Genomic DNA, 22,915 nt, shown 5'->3' on the forward strand with positions numbered 1-22,915 from the left:
GGGGCGGCGGGGCCGGAGCCGGAGGCAGCGGCGCCCGCTCCCGGCCGGGAGCCTGGCGTCCGTGCTCCATCCCCAGCGGGCAGGCCGAGCCCCTCACTCCCTCAGGATCCACCGGGAGGCACAAGCAGCCTGGCAACGGCTCGCCCGGGGCTGGGGAGGGGGAGTGTGTAACACACAGGTGTTTCCCGAGGTTTCCCTGAACGGACCTCTGCGAAAATCCACGTCGCCGGAGCAAGAGGTGCTCCCACGCTCCCTTTGCAGCTTTGGTTTGGTTTAAAAATAATCAGAACAAAGCAAAAACAAACAAACAAAAAAACCAACCAAACAAAAAGCCCAAATGGCATTAGTTCTTGCAAGCTCCATGACCACGTTTAAAGACAAATGTTACTGACATTCATATTTGTAACTCCATCGAAACCCCGCCAATTACAGGACTGGAAATCTCCCAAGCACGGCAATAGCCCCAGATAAGGTGCTGGGTTTTCACTTGCGCTTGAAATTAGCTGCATGGTATTATTACCTTACACCATAGTCTTGTAATGTTTTGGCTATCTCAACCTCTACTTTTGAGAGTTTGGAAGCATAATTGGAGCAGGCTTTAAAGTTGTTTCCAAAAATTTTATTTAAAAAAAAAAAGGCCGTAATTGAAATTATGCCAATAATCAATGAGCCATAACCTTGTCAGAAAGCTGCTTTTTCCCTATAAACTTTGTTCCTGTTACATCAGTGCTGTCATGGACAATCTTTAAATTCTCCTGAAAAAGCAAAAACTCCTCTGATTTAGTTAAAATCTGTAATGACTTTTGGTGTGTCATTTCTCCAACACAATCCTACCTAGGACCTCACAGAAGAATCTGTAGCAGAGCTGCACAAAAGCTAGGTGATCAAGGCTTTAGTCTAGGTTGGCTGCACACTTAGTAAAGCTCATTATAAACCTTAGTACATACGTGCTTTTACAAATTGTGAGATTGCAGAGTTTTTGGGAACAAGCTGCATTGAAGTGCACAAGTCAATGCTTGTTATTCCTGTGAAAAACTTGGGTGTTAGCCAGATCCCTTTCTGGTATCAATATTATCAGATATCTAAGCAAACCAAGCTGTGACTCTATGCAATTGTGTGCATCAGGACTAGAAAATTTGGAGAGTTAAAAACAGTCCTTAGTTTGCTGATGGTACAAAGACACCTTTCTGGTCTGGACCTGCTACATGCTCCAGCACGGCTGCTGCAATCGTGATGGCAGGAGTTAATAACAAAGTGAGCCAAATAGGCTGGGTAAACTTTGCATGTAGCAGTTCAAACAAATCTTGACTCTTTCCTGATGAAGTGGTGGAATACATGATTAATCGGTTGTATGCATCAATAGGGCACAATGCTAGCTACAATATAGATGGAAAGGAGTTTTTTATGCTGTTTATTTATTTTGTTCGAATAGATAAGGCAGCTCTTTTTAAAAGACAACTGGAAATCGCTGCCCAATGTCAATTTCGTTTCTGTGTACTACTTTTTCACCTTCACTTTGAAGTAGTTTATTTTGCTAAGAGTTCTACTAAGAATTTTCAGTACCTGAAGCTATTTGTCTTTTGAAAGAAGGAAATATCTTTTAGCACCACCATCTCATTTCCTTTTTGTCTGTGACATTTTTAACTACTGTCCCCTCACTGAAAGCCCTCTTAAAACTCCTTAGACTTTTTAGCCTGTGTTCTTTTGAATCATGGAGGAGGTAAAAAAGAAGCAGTATTCTGTTTAATCTGGGCCCTTTCTTCATAGAGCATAGCATGCTCTGGAAGCTGAGCAATCTCATTACGGCTAATTTGGTGGGAGCTGAAGTGGCTCACTGAAGTGCACTGACCTGCAGCCTCAGCCCCGAAGTGGTGCATGAATGAACTGCTGACATAGTTAGAGTAGAACATTAAGAATAAAAGGTTGAATCTCATTTTTTTCCTGCACCAGTTGTAATACTTGAGTGTGTTTGTTAGGCTAAGTCATGTGAAATTGGGTAAATTAATTTTACCAAAGTAAATGAGTAAATCAGTTTTACTCGTTGAAGGTAATAGAATAGAAAGCTGTTAGGCTTTTCTGTGTAAACTAGTGGTTTAAACTATATCTAGTAGGGCTCAAGGATTGGATATGGTAAAACCTGAACTTGGTAGCTCAAAGATGGTACAGTGCATTGAGTTGATACTTTTATGGGAATGAGATCTTGCTCCTGAGTGACAACTTTCCGCTCAGAACTCACCTGCCTATATTTAAAGCCAGGGCTCTTTTCTCCCTATGTACATAATTTATCTCATTTTTACCTATTGTTTCACTGACCACTCACTCTGTCTCATAAGGTCTTTCTGCCCTCATTTATACCGCTTCCCTCATTCTCACTACTATGAATACTTTCATGAATTGGCAAACTATCATATCTCATTGCTTCCTTCTCTGTCCAGGTTGTTGCTGAGAAAAGTCCTTATATTCTGAAATTACAACCCAATTATAATAAATTATGCAGAGGCAAAAAGACCAAAATTTGCCAAGCCAGTAGTACCCACAAACACCTTACATGCTGATATTGTCCATGCTGATTTCTGAAACTCTGAATTTCTTGAAGAAATCAAGAAACACCAAATATATGAATTTTTTCAAGTGAAGTGTCAAGCGCTGAGATGGTATAGTAATACCTAGGAGATCACTTCATATGAATTTCAGTTCATCCAAGTCTTTCACATTGTAGAAGTTTTCATTACTCATTGAATCCACGGGAACTTGGGGTTACTGGCTTTTAAAGTTCTTCATAATGAAAGACCAGTAAATAATTTATCTAAAGCAAGAAAGAAGTCATTAATATTACATATACCAGGATGTCATGTGTAACAGGTATGTCTGTATTTAGCACCACGCTGTTATTGGTAGCCATGGAACCTGATCCTGTGTGGTGTTGCTCTGTTTTGATACCTCTTTCAGACCAGATTAAATAGATGAGGAAGGGTGCCAGTTTTATGTGACACAACTCAGGTTGCAAAATTAATGTGTAAACAGATCTATTATATAGCAACTTCGAGTTGGTAAGTGAACAAAGACTTCAACAGTTTTGTCCCTTTTAATACTTTGTGAGTAACTGTGGTTTAGGTGAAACTGATAATAATTTTGTTGCAGAAATGTTTAAAAATTTGGTGGTTCAAAACTGATAGTCATTGTAATACCTTGTTCGACTAAAAAAAAAAAAGTTGTCTTTTGTTCACATCAAACCATTTAATAATTACCATATGTTAAACTTAAAACCTTTAAAGAGCTATGGTGGGGAAAGACATATGAGATGTTACCTTAAATTCTTTTTTTTTTAATATCTTTCCTTCTTGTTGAAGTGTTTAGTGTAAATTTCTGAAATATTCATTGGTACCCTGGTTATGGTCAGTTCTTCTGCCTCAGAAGTGGAAGATTTAAGTTCTATAGCAGAGTGTCTTTCATTATAGTTAGAAAGGACTCTGAATGAAGTATAATAACTTCAAAGTTAAATGCCGTGCAAGCATACACAAACAGCTTCCTGGACTCTAATATAAGCTGAAAGGAAAGGACAAAGGAAATATAGTTGATAAACAAAACTTCCTCCTTTGCTTTTCTAGTCTAGTTGCAAATCCAGCCAAGAAATGTAAGGAGTTCATTCAAAAAAACAATTTTTACATTTAGTTTTTCTAGATTTTTTAATTTTATTTTTACAGGTAATGGTCAAATAAGTCCCAAAATTTTTAATGGCTTCAGAATAACAAACAGTTCACTGGAAAGGTTGCCCAGATATGTTCTGTACTTAACAACTGAGCTTTTATTTAATTTTATCTCATAACAATTACAAGAAATCTTGAATTAGGCTTTATAATAAGGAAAAAACAAGTTTGGTTTGATATGGAATGTTATAAATCTACCACATTCACTCTTCTGACTATTTGTTTTACAGCTGGGAGGACCACGGCTGTAACTCAGAATAGCGGAGAACAGCTAACAGGCTTGAGAGTAACAAATGCCCTGGTAGAAAAGAGTGGGATAACTAAAGAATTGTTTTAGCAATTTGAAGTGTGGAGGACAAGGGAAAGCTGATGATGAGGAAAGCTGAGGAAGAAGTCTGAAGATCAGACACCAGAAAAGTTGCTATTTATAAGATGGTAGGGGCTTGGAAAAGAAATAGAGGAATGTGAGCTGCTTCAGGGGTAACAGGAATAAGAGACAGAAGAAACAGAGACAAAATTTCTAGCCAAAGGCTATCAGAGAAGGAGCAGAGCAGAATAGGGGGAGTTTTCAGTCATACAGAAGCAAGGTAAAATGGCCATCATTGCATCACTAATTAACATTTTTGACAGTCATGACCTTAGAATTACAAGTCTTTTGTAAAAGTACAGCAGTCTGGGTATTAATAAAGCATTCCTCTTCAGTTTCATTGGTGTATAGGTTATGTAAATGCATTTCTATTGTTTATTTACCAAGAATATGCAAAGCTGAGTTCCTTAATTATGATGGTTATGACCTCTAGCTAATATAGTAATCATTGCTGCTAACATTAAGATTCAAGAATGATTTTCTGTTCACAAATACTTTTCACAGACAGACAGGCAGAAATTCCTGTTGATATACATGGACAATTATAAAAATAATGTTTTTTAGCAAATCTAGAGTTTGACATATCCGTACGAAAAAAAACCCAAAACATTTCAGATGATCTTAAAATAAATAGAGATATGTTTATAATATTATTCTTTGAAGTTAAGAACAGGAGAGTAAATACCAGTACAAATATTTCCCTGTGTAATCTAATTACAGTGATATGTAAGGATTTAACATATAAGTCACCTCAGTTGCCAAAGTTTATAGTTCACCAAAAAAACCCAAAAGTACTGCATACATTCCATAGAAACCATTTGTGCAAGACAATGTTTATTTATTCAAATACTACTAAAATTGCAAAGGTGTCTGCCAGGAAGATAAAGCAGATACATTACAGGGAAGTAAAGCACAGTCAGATAATTTGACACCAAAAAGCAGTAGCTTTGTGGTTTGGCAAGGTGTAAGATAAAATGTTCTTTTACTTGTCAGGGACAACATGTTCAGGTTTTAGTGACATAAACAGCTCCTTTAATTTTCATCTTGTATATCAGTAAGCACACTTATACAGAATGGAGAGCCCTGAAGCTATAAATGCATAATGAACCAAACCTCAGAATATTTGTTCATGTCCCTACAGTTGCAAAATAGAATTATAACCTACCTTGTTAGTACATATTTTGTGGAACAAGTGTAAAATGTTTCTCAACACTTTTGCTGTCTGTTTTCCACCTTTGTCCTATAACTTAGGTTCAGAAACAATCTGAATGTCTAGAACTTGAGCAGATGTGAAGAAATGAGACCCTTCTTCTCCAGCACCCCTGCACAGGTAACACTAGACACCAGGACAGAATTAGGCTCCTGGGGCCCTATCAGAATTCCCTCTCACCACCTGCATCCACTGAGCTAAATTTAAGTACTCCTACTGAGTTCAGTGATACAGGATCAGCCTTTGTTGCCCCATGCCTCTGCCAAGGTAATATCCACCTGTGGTGTCAGTTTTGAGTCCTTAATTCATTATACCAATTGTTCCAAATTACTTCCATTCCATTCACAAGGAAATGGCAAGTATCCAGTTCTGTGGGAGGACGGGTGTTGTAGGGTTGTGCCTGTTGCCTCCCCCACTCTGGCACTCCACTCTGTTGCTGATACCCCTCTTACTATGATGACAGTTTTAGTTAAAGAGACCACAAATCTGTGCCTGCTAGTTGTACCTCAAATCCAAATTCACTGCTGCCCGTGTCTCTCCTCTGGGAGTCTAACCTTGGCATACTGCCAACCATTTTAAGACTCAAAATTAACTTAATTCAGCCCTATTCACAAGATCAATGAGTTCCCTCTCAAATATATTTTATGTGAAGCAGATTTGTGAAAAATGTTTCTTAAGCAGTGCAATTTCAACGCAGCTATTGTGGCAGTGCAAGTGCATCGCCAAATCATCGGCTGGGGATGAGGTTGCTTGATCTATTATGCAGTCACAGCAATAAGAAACACACTGTGCTCCTATTTATTCATTTTACCATTTGCAACTCACCTGATAAGTGTGTTTGCATGAAGTTGTCCATTTTTCCCTTTGGAATACTTTGTCGCAATTTTCCAACAATAATGACAAAATAGTCTGTTAATAACATGAATTGACAAGTTTCTTAGTAAGACCATTGTGTTCTCACCAATACCTAGCAAACAGATTTAATGAAAAGGCATGTTCTTAGTCCTGGCAAGTCACAGTTGCATTTTCATGTTCTTGAACAAGCAGAAATGAGACAGTCCTCCCAACCAGAGATTAAAAGAGTTTAATTCACTCAACAAGCAGAGGCAACATAAGAGTATTCATCAAAGCCAGGAGGATAAAGAGGAGACACAGTAGTTTTGAACTGCATTTAGTGTTCCAGTGTTTTGCTGAAGTTAAATATTGTTTAGGACATAACCTGAAATAAGAAGCAAGTTGTCATTGTTTGCCTCCTAACACATCTCAGATTAGTGGCTTTTTTTTTAGACCTTTCATCTGTAGAACAGGTAACCTGCACACCTCGATGATTTTTAAGCTTGTCTTTTTGTTGTGTAATAGGATGCTGCTAGTGCTTGGAGCCTGTCCTTTCCTCTCTTTGTGTTCCTCACTGTAAACCCAGTTTCTTTCAGAGAGTGAAGAACAGCAGTGACCTGTTATAAAGTCTGGCACTTCACTAGCCTGTATCCTGCAGTGCTTAAGTACTTTAAAAAATGGGGCAGGCTTTAGAAAACAGCCTTCCAACTGATTTCATGCGTCTAATAATAACCTCTTAGGCGAGGAACAGTGCATGTGCCTCACGCAAGTGATCATACTGTCAAAGTAGACAGAGACATACAAACTACAAGCTCAGAAAAACAGTTTTTTACAGGCTGTGGATAGGTTTTTGTTCTTTCCATCCTGGACAAAGGCATCAATTCAATATTGGGATGGCCATCATGGAGCGAAGAAGACAATTTTCTTCCCTGTGATTTTAGCATAAAAGGATTTAGGCAACTCTCACTATTCTCATTGAGGACTGGCCTGAGTATTTCTTGCACGTGATTTCATGGCTTATTTGCTTTTGTGCATTACTCAGTGGATGTTGGTGATAAGGTTGCACTTTCTGAGTGGTTAAATTTGTTAACATTAATAGCTAGAGATATGGAATGCTGTGCACTACTGTGATCATATTAGCTCTCCGAGCAAAACTTTCCTGAACAGAAATAGCAGTGTGCTTATCTGTCCTGAATCAAAACAGCCATTAGGCTTCCACTTAAAATTTCACTGATTCTACATCTGTATGCTAGTTTGGTCCAAGCCAAAGAACACTGTGTACATTAGCATTTCACAACTTAGTAATCATTCTCAAACATTATAGGTTTCTGTAGGGACTGTTGGAATTAGATGAGTTGCTTTTCATAGGAGAAAAAACGGTTCTATTCAAAATACTAACAGAGAACTAACAGGAAAATATTAAAAAAAGAATGAGAAAATAAAAGATTGAGAGTATATTCCCATTTATCATAATCTCCTTTTTCCAAAGCTTTACATATATTAAATTTTTTGTGAAGCACTCATTGTGCTATGCTAGCAAAGGATGTCATAACATTAACATGCAAAATGACATAGAATGTTCTTGCTGCTCAGTTCTTTCACTTGTTAAAACCTTCAGTGATACTATCAATCATTGTAGAAGCACTGCAGGGACCTGAGTTTTCATCTTGTTACATAGGTGAATGAAACATTAATTGTTTGATATCAGTGTATTATTTGGCAGTTTGAAGATTTTGTTTTTCCTGACAGCAGTTTATATGGGCTTCTGAGTTTCCCTTGTTCTGTAGAAGTATCAGTGAGAGGAAAATAAAGAGATGCAAGTCTAGGCAACCTTTTTCTTTCCTGAAACAAGAGCTCAAATAGGTTTATATTTAAATTACAGAAAGAGTCCTCATTTATTTAATATTTCTTTTCTAATTTATTAAATCCCTGTCTTGTTCATTCAGATCAACTCCACTGGGATTCAGCAGTGTGTTATTGATCATAGCAAGCCCTGGACAGACAAAAAACAGCTCACCCAGTTTCAGTTAAAAATGTCTCTGTTACATGGAATTGCATCTTTTCTTAATTTATGGCAATTCAGGTGACCGGCAGTTAGAAAAACTAATTAAGGTTGCTAGAACAAATGAAAAGTATTTTACTTTTGCCTGAAGATATTCATGCAGCAGATTCATGTCACTTAATTAGCCACTTAATTGACATGAGGTATACCAGTGAGAATGAGAAATAATATCACTGATTCCAGTGATATCACTAATCACTAGAAATATCACTAATTTTAGTGATATTCCAGTGATGAACCTGAACATTGTCTTTTGAACATTGTCGTCTTCTTACTCATAAGAAGCCTTCCAGATTTAATCTGTTTCAAGTTCACAGAATGAAGTTCAACGACCCATTTAGAGCAAAAATCTCATACTCTTTTTACAGCTCAGTAGAAACCCCTGATATGAAAGCTCCCACGATGTGTGGAAAGGACATTTGTGGGATAGGGGATACTCTCCTCATCTAAAAGATTTGTAGTAGTGAGCTGTGTTATAACTTCACTGCAGCCAATAGCGTAGTTAATAATAGTTAAAACCTGATCTGATTCTGGTGCTCAATTTCCTATGGTTCTGCTACTTCCTGGCAGTGTTCAAACTCTTTCAGTTTACCTTGCAGAACTCAGGCCACAGTTGCGTCCTGATACCAAAATTGAACCATTTGTAAATCGAAATATACTGCCTTCTATTTCTTATCATGGAAAGAAATTCCAGAGGAGGAACAATACTCATAAACTGAACTTTGCCAGAATGTTTTTTTATTAAACATTACAATAAAAGTCTGTAACTCTACACTGAATTTACCATACCAAGCATGTATATAAATTCAATAGAAGACATTGTCAATTTGGCAGTGTTTCATCAGACATCTTAGTTATCTGATTGCATTAATGCTACATATCCCAACTTTCCTTGTTCTGGTTATATCTCTCCCTGTTGGAATCCAAGCCCTGGAGTCAAATTAGAAAATTTCTCTACTCTTTGAAATTGTTGGATCAAAGAAATGAGTGACATCTCTGATCTCTGAGAATAGAAAAGCACACGCTTTGGTAAGATCTTGCTCACTGTTAAGAAATCGTGACTGGAGACATAACACATGGTTAAAACAGAGTTAGGGCCAAAACCATGAAGTCCAGAGCTCAAATCTCATGTGCAACTGACCTAATGTGATTCCTGGTGTTAGTGTTCACATTCAGTCCCACACTGAAAACTGCAGATCCAACTTTTCTGTGTTTGGAACATGACGTTTAAATATGATAAAAATCACTAAACTTCTCCCTAGCTAAGCTTAAATTAACCAGAGCTTTTCTGAGCCTCTCATGCCAATCTACTTTTTTTTTACTGGGCTCCTCATCCATTGCCATCACTTCAAATGAAAAAAATACTGCCTTTAATCAAATGAAACAGCGTCATTAGCTGGTTCAGAAAACTCATCAGGCATTAAGGAGATGCTGTGAAGCCAAGTGCTCTTTGTTAACTGTTACATTCAGACTGCTGGGAGAAAAGTGATTATCTGCAGCGTAGTGCATCCCAAAATGCAAACAGTAAATCAGTCCCCATACGTTTGGGCATGCTGGAGCTGCCATTAACTGGGACGTAGACGGGGAGCTGTAACCCGTGTAAGAGATGCCCTCCACTGCCCTCGGGAGTGCCCGTGGGCCGGAGGCGCCTGTGCCCAGCTCGGCATTGCCACCTCCCGGCCCGGCATTGCCACCTCCCGGCCCAGCCCCGGCACTCTGGCCCGAGATTCTGCTGGAACACCAGCCCCTCTTCGTTTCCAAACAGCCGAGAGCTGTCACAGGCACTTCGAGCTTCCCAGTAGTGCTGCAGGGTGTTTTTTGCTTTACTCTGGCCCTGTAGGGAAGCCTGGATAGCAAGAAAAGATGGGGCGCAATGGCACTGGGGATCATTGCATGGAAACCCGTGTGCGACAATATAAAGGTGCTTTCATATGTGTGACGTGTGTGGATTGATGTATGACACTGCAGGTCATCACTGTGTTTTCAAGTTCTAAGCTAGGCTGAGGACCCGTTGTTGCACCAGGGATGTCCTTACCCATCCACCTCATTGGCACTACATTGGCACAGCATTGGCTGACTTCTGGCCAAAGTTCAGTATTTCTGTACTAGCACACAGAACAAATGAGAAGTGGCCTAAAGCCTCATTTTCCTTGCCCATTCTCCATTTATCTCACCTTTCTATATAACCAAGGAGTTTGTAAGCAGAGTAAAGCTAGGCTTAAGACATACATTCATTTAGCAGATGAGTTAGAGCTAATGCCTTCTTACCACACCTCTTATCCTAGGATTTGTTATTGCCTCTGTGCCAGATATCACTGGTGGAATGGCACTCCTCAGCCACGTCAGTGCAAAGTCCGATGGCTTAACTTAAGCTGTTGCGCAAGGCGGTTCAAGCTAAGCTGCAGTGTATTGCATGGACTAGAGAAAATGCCCATATATTTTCTTCCATCAGCAAAACTGAGAGGGGCTCACATTCAGAGGGTAGCAGACAGGTGGGAGCTGTAGCATTGTGAATCTCTGATATTTTTTCTGTGAATATTTTGTCTGGGACTTCTACCATCCATTTCACTGGGCACTTTTAACAAAAGTGTGCTTAGAACTTGGTCTTATTATAGTGCGGTGAAAGACTCATACTTTCATTTAAGTATTCCTCAACTTGCTGGGTATGAAACATTTTAACATTAAATTTAGAAAATGCACCCTCCCCTTACAGTTTTAAAGATTCTATTTAAGTCTCAGCAGTACATCAAAACATTCATGTGTTGACTAGTTAATAAATACCACAAAACTAGAAGAAAATATTATATAGTTAGCATTATGTAGCTTTTCATCTGTGGGATGAATATGCCCAGCTATACAGCAGTCAAGAAACCATTTTAATTAGAACTTAAATTAGACTTTTTAGACCTGTGAAGAAGAAGACGGCAAAAATAGGCCAAAAGATACCACCAACTGCAGAGAAACTCATCATGCACCACCGATGTCCTAGCAAAACCAAAAATGTTCTCTAGCATGACCACAATGGAGAAAGAAAGCGTTGCAAGCTCTAGCATAGAAAGAGTGCTTATGTGAGGGCTTCAGATTAGCAGGCATGAAGAGTGTTTCTACATGTTTGAACATCTCAAGAAGACATATAAGACAGAGGAAAACCTGAACTTTCAGCAGCATTTTAGATTTCCTGCATCAGTAACTTTATGCACAGTTTTCCAAAGGAAAAACTTGATGAAAATTTTGTAAGATCTTATAGCAAAGCTAAGGCTAGTTTTTGGATGCTTTTTTTCCTCTGGGTAAATAGTACATGTCAGTCTTCAGGACTGACAGCTCAGCACTTTCACCACCTTTCCATGAAGATAAATTAATATGTTAAAAAAAGCGCCCATGTTTATGCTGTTTCTGAAATAGAGCAGAAATCACACTGCTAATTGAAAGGCAAACTTCTCAGACCTTGTTTTTTTCTATATGCAGGTCATGAACTGAAATTTAACTAGATTCAAAGAGCTGACTGGATAAAAGGGACAACATTTGGGGTCCCACAGATCATGGCAACAATTATTGTGAGGTCAATAGCTGTAATATGGATACTGACTTTTGAGTTATTTTTTCAATTAGTCATCTGAGTGATATGAAACTAAATGTCTGGGCTGGTACTGACTAATGTGTGTATCACCGTAATTATCAGGGCATTTTGGCATATTTTTTCTTGCTATAGGATCGTCTCAGAGTCAAGCATGCAAGCCAGAAGGCAACATCTTTCCTTCCATGAAGACTACTGGCATATAACTGCACTATTTTAGTTCTGCATTATGGCTGGAAATGTTTTCAGACTTTTCTCTTTATTGAACGATGAAACGCTTCATTCAACTCGGGAAAATGACCGATCTTGGCAATTGCTTACAGCACAGAGAGCAAGCAGCCACTCATTCTTTTTTTTTTTTTCCCTGCAGCTCTGCTGCTCGTCCAGCAGGGGGAGATACAGGAACAAGGAGCCAGTTTCTCTCAACGTCTAAAGAAAAAGACCTGGGATCATTTGTCAGGACAGTTCTCCTTTGTCTAAGCTACTGTACAACAGGTCAAATACAAGACATTTATGAGACACTTATTTACTATCTTAGTTTAGTCTTCGTTTTGCAGAGGAGTAAAAGGTCTATCAAGTAATTAGACAGTGTTTTCCAGGCCCTGGTATTGAGTGCTCATCAATAGTAAATCATCTGAGTTTCAGCTGTCAGTCATTAATAACTGAGTGCATGTTTGAGCTGTGCAAATCCAGGTAAAAGAGACATAAATGTGGTTGAAAGAGAAAGTATAGATTTGTTTAGCTTTTTATTACTTAGTGCAGTATTTTTAAGCAAACAGAATAGTGCAACTAAGCAAAGGAAACTGAAATGGCAGCCTACATTAATTGACTATGCATGATAATAGCTATTTAACTATGGATAAAAGGAAGTTTAGCTATCTATTCAGCATGTAATTTTTCCTGTACCTTACCAGTGTGTTGGTCTGTTTCATTACTAAAATGTATTCATCATGCTGTTGTATCTTGGCCTATAGCATCGTTCTTCTTCAAGGAAGTTTATTTCTTATTATTCATTTATCTTACCATAGTACTCTGTCAGGATCAGATTATGTGAACGTTCCCTATGTGGGTTTGATTTCATTCCTACACTTGTGCCCACAAAAACTGTTATACTTTTGGGGTACTAGGATTGCAAGTAGATGCAGGAAACAATGGCAGCAAATAGACAACTTACCTGCTCTAAGTTAAGCAAGTACAGAGCTCTGTCTGATTTTGGCTTTACTCATGCCCAATTTATCCAGTAACTTCCATCTGTTTAGGTTTTGCTGGCTGGTTTGGTCATTATCTTTGGTCCTCATATCTCTTTCTCAAACTGTGCAGTGTCACAATGATCTTTTTCCCCTCTCTCATTAGGTATTTGTTAGACCAAGACATATTACCTTTCATTTACCAAGCTGGACACTGTAATAAACCAGAAAATATCTGGCCAGATCCTGAAAGCATTTGACATTCATGCACAAGGAATTAATATAAAGTTATTTGACACCCCAATAACTGTATACTTACACTGTGCTTTTTGCCTTAATCCCCTTTATAAATGCTCTGTGTGCAGCTCTGGTAGAGCTTCGCATTCTGACATAGGCTGTCACACTACGACTTCTTTCGTTAGGTGTGCATTTAAACTGTGAAGCAGAAGCAGCCTTCAGGCCGGGTAGAAAATATCTAAATCTTTACTTATCAAAGTTTGGGTTTAGATATGAGTCCAGACTTCACAGCTAACAATGCCTCTGAAATAGTCTTTTTCGGGTGGTTTGCTCAATGCTCCCTCAAAACTCCAGAGCTATGCTCATGAAAGTCCAGGACACTTTGCAGAATGTGTTACTTACCAGTCCTATTCTCCTTATGCTCTTCTGCCTACTGGTTATATCAGCCTGATAAACTCCTAAATACAGATAAAAAAGTAGCAGAGGTGAGGCTTGTCTTATCTGCCTACTTCATCACATGGTCAAAGGATACATTAGCAACCACTTCACTGGGGATAAATATATGCCACACACAGAGTTGTTGCACTCAGGTTGGGACAGACAAATCTCCTTTTCAAAGAATGGGTGAGGCAAAGCCAGAGCTTGCTCTGGAAGCTTTCCATGCCTGACTAGGTGATAATGTCAGATCCTCTCTTTTCTTTAATCAAAAGGGTGAACTTTTAGCATGTGTCACTGTGGACATGTTTATTTGTTTAGAACTACTTGATCAGGTGGAAACAGGGCATGGTCACAAGGGATAACCACAGAGCAGCCAGGCTGGGAGATGTCCTTATAGAGCTGTGCGAGTCTTGAACTGAAAAGGAAGAAAATAGGAGACGAGCTGCCTCTGCCTCAACAGGCAGGATCACCACGGTTCTGGAGGAGGAGATGATGTAAGGAGGCTGCAGCTGCACATATGCCATGCTGGGGGCGGTTCTAGGAACTTCCCCATCTCTGCCTGCCCAAGATCCTGATAAGTATAAAATATTGTGAAATTGTAATAGATGTTTGTGTTTAAGTAGGAAACTGAAGATCTAGTGCATTTGGCATCTTTTTTTCCTAACGTTTCTGGTAATTTTTAGGCAAGAATCCTGGGCTGGAAACAGGTAGATCTTGAGGTGTAAATCTGGTGCAGTTGCATCCTGATAACTGCATGAGCACACACGCAGACTGTGCATGAAATGCTGGCATTTGAGAATATGAAAGGGGAAAAAAAAAGTGGATCTGCATTTGATATTGTTGTGAAGGATTTGCTCTGCTTCTGAAGATTGCCTTACATCTGCGCTTTTTTTAAAGTCAGGGCAACTAAATTTTTTTCCAGTTTCTCTGCCAGAGCTAATGTGCCTAGGGAAATGCAGGGACTCAGTCCTACTTCAAAGTCCAGTTGAGACCCAGGGATGAATGTGCACCATTATCTTCCTTACACTCATTTTTCTGGGAGCTCTTCCTTTGTTTACTCTCTCCTGAAACAAAACTTATCTGCCACCCTGTTCACACTGCAAAGAAAGTGATTTTCATCACTTGTATTTTTTTAGCTATCACCTTATCTCCAGCCTGAAAGGTGGGATAAGTTGTGTCTTCATTTGAGTATAGCTCCAGGCTTCCACTTAAAACATTACAGACAAGATGGTTTAGGGTCTAGTAAGAGCAGTGATCCTGCTCCTTGGATTTAGCTTTGAAATGCGTAGATTTAAAAAGTCCACCTCTGTAACATAGTTATTTGTTAGATTTTAATCAAGAATAAGGATCCTAAATTTGCTGTCTAAATATGTCTAGGGTTTGGACAAATTTTTTCATCACCGATATTCTAATTATATAAAATAGATGTAAATGTAAACAGAAAGCATTTTTTTCATGACTAATAAAAATATAAGTGGATCTAAATAAGTATCATATGGTGTTTGATTTTAAAATATAAGAGATCATCAACTGTCAGATAAACTCAGAGTTTGGCTTGATTTTAGCTCAATTTTACAAATTAAAGGCAATAAAATATAAGTTCATGGACTATCATTTTAAATTATTGTCGTTGATGGATAAGATTGTTAAGGAAATAATCCCTATATCTTTCTGTGCTAGGCGCAGTCAACTGCATCGAATTTCTGAAGTAATATTGCATCAAATGTATATCTGTTGTTATGTTCCCCAAGCTTATAAGAAACTGAGTAGATCTAATAAATGAGAACTGCTTGGTTTTAATATGAGGGAAAGTATTCTTCTTTGACACAGATTCTTGTAGTGAATGACTATTACCATCTGAAGTGGAGTTTCATTCTGTCATTTCTTGCTAGAATAAGAAATATTAGTATATTTTAATGGAGTATCTCTATATAATGGTCTGCACAAAGATAGAGTCCCTACTTCTTCCCACCCCCACCCTGCTCCCAAAAATGATAAATTACTCCTGTGTATTTACTACAGTTTTTCATTATCTTCATTTACTATGTGCCCTTTAGCTCCCTGATAGCTAATTAATAATATATTTGGTCTTGGGGTTATTTGTATTTGTAACTTTACTCTTCGGGAATCTTAACCAGTCCGAACTGTATCTGACCTAATTTTTCAAGTTTTTGTTAAAAGCAAAGTTATTAATCTTCAGATTTCTCAAGCCAAGTCATGCATTAATGTTCTCGAAGTAACAACCACAACTAAAATCCCTGGTAGCAAACTAGCTAACCAAGAAAGGTAGTTTCATGGTGTGGCCTCTTCACCTTTTTTTTTGCACTTCCACTTTTGCTCTGATGTCATGAGCAGTACAATGCTGGCGTGGTCAAAACTATAGTCATGTCCTTGAAAACTATTACAATCACTTATGTATTCCTTAAATCATGACAGACACACATGCATGCACACATGCACACATTCGTGAGGGTAAGGACTTTGCTAGTTGAGTAGGGGCCACTGAAATGATGCTTGTTATTAACAAAAACCTTAAAATGCACCTATCAGCAATAATCACTACTGAACTTTCAGCTGTATTGTTTGTGCATCATTTGTATTGACATACCTCCTCTTTTTTTTGCCACAAAACTAGCAAACCACTCCTTTCTAATGTGAAGAGAAGGCAGAACATTAATTGTTTGAGAGGAACTTGAGGATAACAATTACAGTGATTCCCAGGATGCTTTTAGTGATCCTGAAAGCTGAGCATCAAAGCATTTGCCTTTGTTTCACATTCTCACAAAGCAAATCTATAGAGGTAATTGATGAATGTAATTTTTCCCCCTTCTTGTGCTGCAAGGAGTGTTCTGAGTTCCTGCTATTGTCCCTATGACTGATGCCTGTCCCTGCCACTTATTGCTTTTGTTGGCAGATCACACGTGTTCTGTGTTGCCACACAACTCCTTGCCCTTTAGAAAATCCTTTAACTCCACTTTCTCCTCTGATAGTACGGCAGTGTGCCAGCAGCTCCTCACTTTTCATACTTAAATCATCTAGGTTGTGTAAGAGGCTCAATATTGGATGCCACTGCTTTGGAGGGTTCTTTGTGGTGGCTTTTAATATAGGAGAGCACAATCTGGATGTGGCAGAAAAGGCAGGGTTCAGAACTGTTTTCCAAAGCAGTCATTACAAGTCAGACCCACTACACTAGGTCAGTGAGTAAACTATCCATGCCTCTCTATACCTGTCATGGCAAAAATACACTGGTGTGCAGCTGATCCCATTAGCATCACTACTTTAGCCCAAATTCCAGTCGTTTGGGCTTTTAACCAAGCATTAACTTGAAGGTCCCCAGTGATTGTGGCATTACAGGGGGAGATTTCTACAGATGTAAATCCTCCCCAAATTCCTCAGAGGCAGAGAGTGCCCACCTTCCTAATCTCTTCCTTTCCAGTTCAAGAAGAGGTAGTTAGAAGTTGTGAAACTGTAGACCAACTACCACCCCCATCTGCTGAAGAGCAGAGAATTCAGGAAACCAGTGGCAGTGACCAGACCCACTCAATGGGAAAAGATTTGCAGAAAAAAAAAAAAAGGGAAAAAGAAGGACCCCTATTTATCTTGTCCAGAATTGACCAAGCAGCTATATACCCCCTTTTGAGGCCATACATGATTGGGATGGCAGGAGTAAGCTCCGTGGTTTCAGAGCTGAAAGTCTTATTGGCTAGCAGAAGCTTTGATGGTAGAAAATGTAGTGTTTGTGTTTCCTTAAACCAACTTCAGTGAATCTGGCCCTTCGTTGCTTGTAATATTCAGGTGATCTAGATTTTACTGTTCTGTTCTCCAGATCTGCATTCCATGACAAAAAATGAAAGTTGCGCTTCATGACCTTTTTCCTGTGCATGGTGAATTTGAAATTACCACTAAAGTAGACCCAGGAACATCCGTGTTAGTTCATCCCAATTAGATAGCATATATATCTGTGTATGCTTCCCCTACATGTCACTATGGTCTTGCTTTGAAGTCTTGGACTCAAACTAGTACTGCACTGATTTCTAAAGGCTTTGTGATACATAAAGGAGTTGCTAATGATGCCAAATACACTAGTAAATGCTGGATTTCACAATGTAAAAGAGGTAGACTGAGACAGGTTTCCATTCAAATGCATCATTCAAATGTGTCCTTGGGAAGCAGGAGAAGCTTTTCATTTGAAGAATCAAGGCAAATCTATCCAGTGAGCTTATACAAGCCAGAGCCCAAATATCTGCACTTCACTTTGCTCTCAGAAATCTTCAGGTTCTGGTGCTCGTGAAGCTGAAGACCTGCATTATGTAGCTCTCATCACAGTTTTCAATGGATTTCTCTTAATATATGAGCTTCCCTATATATCCCAATATCAGACAAAAGAGCCATTCTTCAATAATGTCAGAGAATGAGATGGGGATTAGTATTATTTCACCAGTCTACTATATGCCTGGATTAGAATTTTATTACCAGTAAAGTTTTGAAATTAATTTGCAAGACAGAATTAACCTAAACAGAGAAAGTTGAACTGTACATTTTTCTACATACTAGCTCAACCCTGCAGAGCTCCAGAAATGTTGAATTGGACCTATTTTTAATTTCACCTCCTCTTTCTTCACGGATATGGCATCTGCTACAAGAGTTGTGCTTGTCGCTACTTGTGTTCTTAAGGGTTCTGAATTCTCATTGTGTTTAAACATACTGCCTGGGTTCAGCCAGGATTGGAGGAATGCAAGAAAACAGAAGCAGCTGGGCAGAGAGGGAAGCAAGGGTTGACAGTGCTTCTGCACTGCTCATTGTAGTCAAAAAGGGGATGGAAGAAAGAGCTGATCATCCCTTAGGTTGTGTTTCCAAGGACATTTCTCCTGGTGAACTGTGCTGGTGCAGGCAGCTCCCTCATCTTTTAGGTCCTCCTTCCCACAACCATACAGTCCCATCAGTTATGCTTGCAAACCTTAAATTTTCTACGGGGGCTGGAAAGTAGCACCAGAAATTAAAAACGTGGGATAAAATGCTTTTGTTGGCAGTGCTACTGAAAAAAAGACCCATGGAACCCCAGCCTTACAGTGGTACCTGGGCAGCTGCAGATCTGGAAGAGGCTGTGAGACCCTGGTGTGCTTTTTATCTCAGACTTCTTGCTCTGTGAAAGGTGGACAGATGGTGAGTGTTTATCTCTAACAAAGCGAATATTTGGCTGCCTCTTCCGTAGGATTTTTTGACTACTTTATACCATCTTAGGAGCTCATCCAAATCTGGCCAGTTCTTGAAAATAAGTAAGCCACTCTAAGTCAAAATTCAGGAATATTCAGTCAGAATTATGCTATGACAGAATTTCACCACGTTGGATCACAGCCCTGTAAGCAAGGAAAGTCTGTTAAGCTACTGTTTGCTGTACTGTTATGCCAGATGAGGAAACCAGAAGTGCTTATACATATCACTCAAGAATGGGTGGAAGCTCTCATTTAGCAAAGTTCCCACTAACTGCGTGTGGCCAGGAGAGATACCTTGAGGCAGGGAAAGATTCTCATCTCTCTATGTACATTTCACAGAATCACAGAATCAACTAGGTTGGAAAAGACCTCTGAGATCATTCAGTCAAACCTATGACCTAACTACACCTTGTCAACCTCACTGTGGCACTAAGTGCCACATCCAGCCTTTTCTTAAACACCTCCAGGGACAGTGACTCTACCACCTCCCTGGGCAGCCCATTCCAGTGCTCAATAATTCTTTCTGTGAAGAACTTCTTCCTAACGTCCTACCTAAACCTTCCCTGGCACAGCTTAAGATCATGCCCTCTTGTCCTACTGCTGGTTGCCTGGGAGAAGAGACCAACCCCCATCTGGCTACAGCCTCCTTTCAGGTAGTTGTAGAGAGTGATGAGGTCTCCCCTGAGCCTCCTCTTCTCCAGGCTAAACAACTCCAGCTCCCTCAGTGTCTTCTCATAGGACTTGTGCTCCAGTCCCTTCACCAGCTTTGTTGCCCCTCTCTGGACCTGCTCCAGCACTTCAGCATCCTTCCTGAACTGAGGGGCCCAGAACTGGATACAGCACTCCAGGTGTGGCCTCACCAGTGCTGAATACAGGGGAAGAATCACTTCCCTGGTCCTGCTGGCAACACTATTCTTGATACAGGCCAGGATCCATTGGCCTTCTTGGCCACCTGGGCACACTGCTGGCTCATGTTCAGCCTGCTGTCAGTCAGAACCCCCAGGCCCCTTTCTGCCTGGCTGCTCTCCAGCCACTCTGTCCCCAAGCTGTAGTGCTCCATGGGGTTGTTGTGGCCAAAGTGCAGGACCCAGCACTTGGTCTTGTCGAACCTCATACCATTGGATTTGGCCCATCTGTCCATCCTGTCCAGATCCCTCTGCAGAGCCCTCCTACCCTGCAGCAGATCAACATTCCCCCCTAACTTGGTGTCACCTGCAAATTTGCTGATGGTAGACTTGATGCCCTCATCCACATCATCAATAAAGACATTAGATAGAACTGGGCCCAACACTGATCCCTGGGGGACACCACTAGTGACCGGCCACCAAGCGGATGCAGCACCACTCACCACCACCCTCTGGGCCTGGCCATCCAGCCAGTTCTTAACCCAGTGGAGAATGCACCTGCCCAAGCTGTGGGTTGCCAGCTTTTCTAGGAGTATGCTATGAGACACTGCAGGGGATGAACCTCATCCAGGGAAAATGTGTCTGAGCATGCTGTCTTCCCTGCCAGGTAAGTATTTGATGTGTCTTCTACATGTTCTTTTTTCTAAAATGGCCCCACCTGCACATGATCACCTGATATGGCTTAGCAGGAGAATCCATGCAGCCTTTGTGATGTGCTATAATGTACAACAGTAGCAATGCTGAAGTTCTGGGTTAATGTGGATGTTCCCCCAGCACTCAGGTTCATTTTGTTTTGCTAGGACATCTTCCCCAGTAGCCAGTGGTGACTGAACTACCAAAGCTGAATGATAGCTGCTGCCCAAACTGCAATCAAACCAACAATTTCCAGGAAAAGCATACTCTTCTGAGCAATCAGATTCCAAAGTTCAGGAAGAATTATCATTATCTGTGAGACCTTCACACTGAGGCATATGGCATTTTTTTAGGGTTACCAGCATGTTTTTCTGCCATTCAAGACTTCCTAAGCCTTCCATTTTATGGATAATCTAATTTACTATATATGGGGAGGAAAGGCACAGAATTTCTGGACCTGTGTTTCCTGACAGTGATAGACTTGGCACATGTTCTTTTTCCATTAAACTACATCATTAGCTTTATTTATCTTCTCAATTTTGTATAGAATGTTGCAGGATTTGTTAAAAGGCCTTTGCTACTCTGCTGGATCTGTGGAATCCATACTAGAGCTGACTTTGAATAGCTCACTTGTCTGCATTCACAATCTGTCTTTCAACAACCAGCACAAAAGAAAAAAGGCCAAGTGATGCTGCTGGTTAGAAGTTTCCCCTATTGTTCATAAAAAATAAGCACATCTTTAGTTTAAAGCCAGCTGAGAGTTTTGAGGAGAGTGGATATGGTCTGCAAAGCCCTAATTAAAAAAAAAAAAAAAAAAAGAAAAGGAAAAGAAAGTTAGAAAAAAGAAAAGAAAGTTAGAAAAAAAGGTTAAAAAAAAGGTGTAACAGTATAATTTTTACAGATGTCAGAAGGGATTTAGGAAAGGTGCCCTAGGTCTTATGTTTTAATGCCACTGAAATTTCCCCAAATACTTTACAAATGCTTCCTATTGCTGATGAATTTGACACTATTGTTCAATACAATGATGTGTTTGCAACACTGAAAAGTAATGTTTTTCTACAATGAAAGGAGTTTTTTTGCATAGCTGTATTTCCATTCTTTGATGGGGGCGAAGTGATCTATACCCAGTCAGTGCTTTGGAGTGCTTTAAAAAATGTTTAGAAAAAGAGAAATAAAAATCTTCTAGATTTCCTATATATTAGATCCCCTTTATTGCCTTGGAAGATGCCAAGAATCTAAACAAAAGCCTGCCTATCTATGAAGAGAGTTGTCAGGCCAAAGAGGGTCTCATTGAGCTTTTGTTCACCTGTTTGGTTTGTCTGAAGCCTTTCATGCGAGTCGTATTTCTGAATTCTGTTGTTCATGTTTTATGGGAATGGCTATCTGGTTGTACTGGCTATGAGGAATGCCTGCAGACAAAAGACCAAAAAGTGATCATTTTAAAGGCTTTTGTAAAGGAACTACTCCGAGATCTAGCCCTAGTTGACCTCAGTCCTTTAAATTTGGGGCTTGAGGCTCAGCGTGTCCTGTGCTGTTCCTGCTCTGTTTGGGAAAGCACAAAGGCTGGAGTTCTGTCTCTTTCCACCCTTACTTCCAGGGATTAGCACTTCCCAGCAGTAACTAACCACAGAGGTCTTGCAGAGAAGCCAAACCCTGTAAGCACAATTTTCATTTACAGCACAACACCTGCTACGGCAAAGTAGCACAGCACTCTTGGTTTCAATTGCCATGTCACCCAAATGAGTTATGTCACTATTATGATATGACTCATTATGAGGAAGACAAGGTTATTTCCCTGTAACTTGGAGCCTGTGAGTTATATTGTTTCTGCATAGCACTATTAAGTCCAACTTAATCGACTTGCCTTAAATAGCCATGCAGGGAGGGTTTTTGAACAGTTTTCTGTTAAATACAAAGGGTTTAAATTTGAAGGGTGTTCCCTGGTCTTGGCATTATGTTGTCTGAGTTCATATTCCTCTAAAGAGCTCATATTCAAAGGCAGCTGCTGCTTCTGAGCAGCTCTGCATTGCCATCAAGGTAATACTCCAGTTCTGATATGCACTCTTAAAATCAGATGGGGTCAGGGGCAGGAAGAGTGCTTTTAACTCTGTATCAGCCTCTTCCAGTTCTTCCCAGAAAGCTTTTTCCAGCTCAGAGCAGGAAAACATGAGGCCAGAGGCCTATCCTGCCATTTCATACAGCCACACTGTGGAGTTCATGGGATAATGCCATGGGGGTTCACCTGAGATGAGGGCTGCTGTGTGGCCTGACAGAGGGTTTGAAGAGATATTTAGACCCTTAATAACAGAAGAGTTCCCTTGTCCTGGTGTAAGGGACAGAAAGAGATAGCAGTATCATCCCCAGGAGCTCCTCATTAGCCTCCTTCTGGCCCTGGCCAAACTGGTCACACAAGCCACCAGGAGGAGAAAACTGTGTGAGCACCATGGTGGCCTGTGTCCTCACCTAGTTCTCTCTCTTCTCTGTGCAGAGCACGCTTGTCATGGCCACTGCCTCTCTGGACAGCTTCAAGGAGTGGTGGGTGCTCTCA

General features: G+C 40.1%; 1 long non-coding RNA gene across 2 annotated transcripts; it reads left to right on the forward strand.

Annotated features, from left to right (window-relative positions):
* Positions 1-57: 57 nt before the first annotated feature.
* LOC135413353 (uncharacterized) lies at positions 58-12,715 on the forward strand. 2 transcript variants are annotated; one of them, XR_010430188.1, is made up of 4 exons: positions 123-4,294; positions 5,326-5,404; positions 11,646-11,739; positions 11,890-12,715. It is a non-coding gene; the product is annotated as an uncharacterized LOC135413353 (long non-coding RNA). The 2 variants fall into 2 exon arrangements; XR_010430189.1 differs by lacking the exon at positions 11,646-11,739 and having other exon boundaries at positions 58-472.
* The last annotated feature ends 10,200 nt before the right edge of the window (positions 12,716-22,915 follow it).

The sequence above is a fragment of the Pseudopipra pipra genome, chromosome 4 (assembly GCF_036250125.1).
Source record: "Pseudopipra pipra isolate bDixPip1 chromosome 4, bDixPip1.hap1, whole genome shotgun sequence".
In the NCBI taxonomy this organism is placed as follows: domain Eukaryota; kingdom Metazoa; phylum Chordata; class Aves; order Passeriformes; family Pipridae; genus Pseudopipra; species Pseudopipra pipra.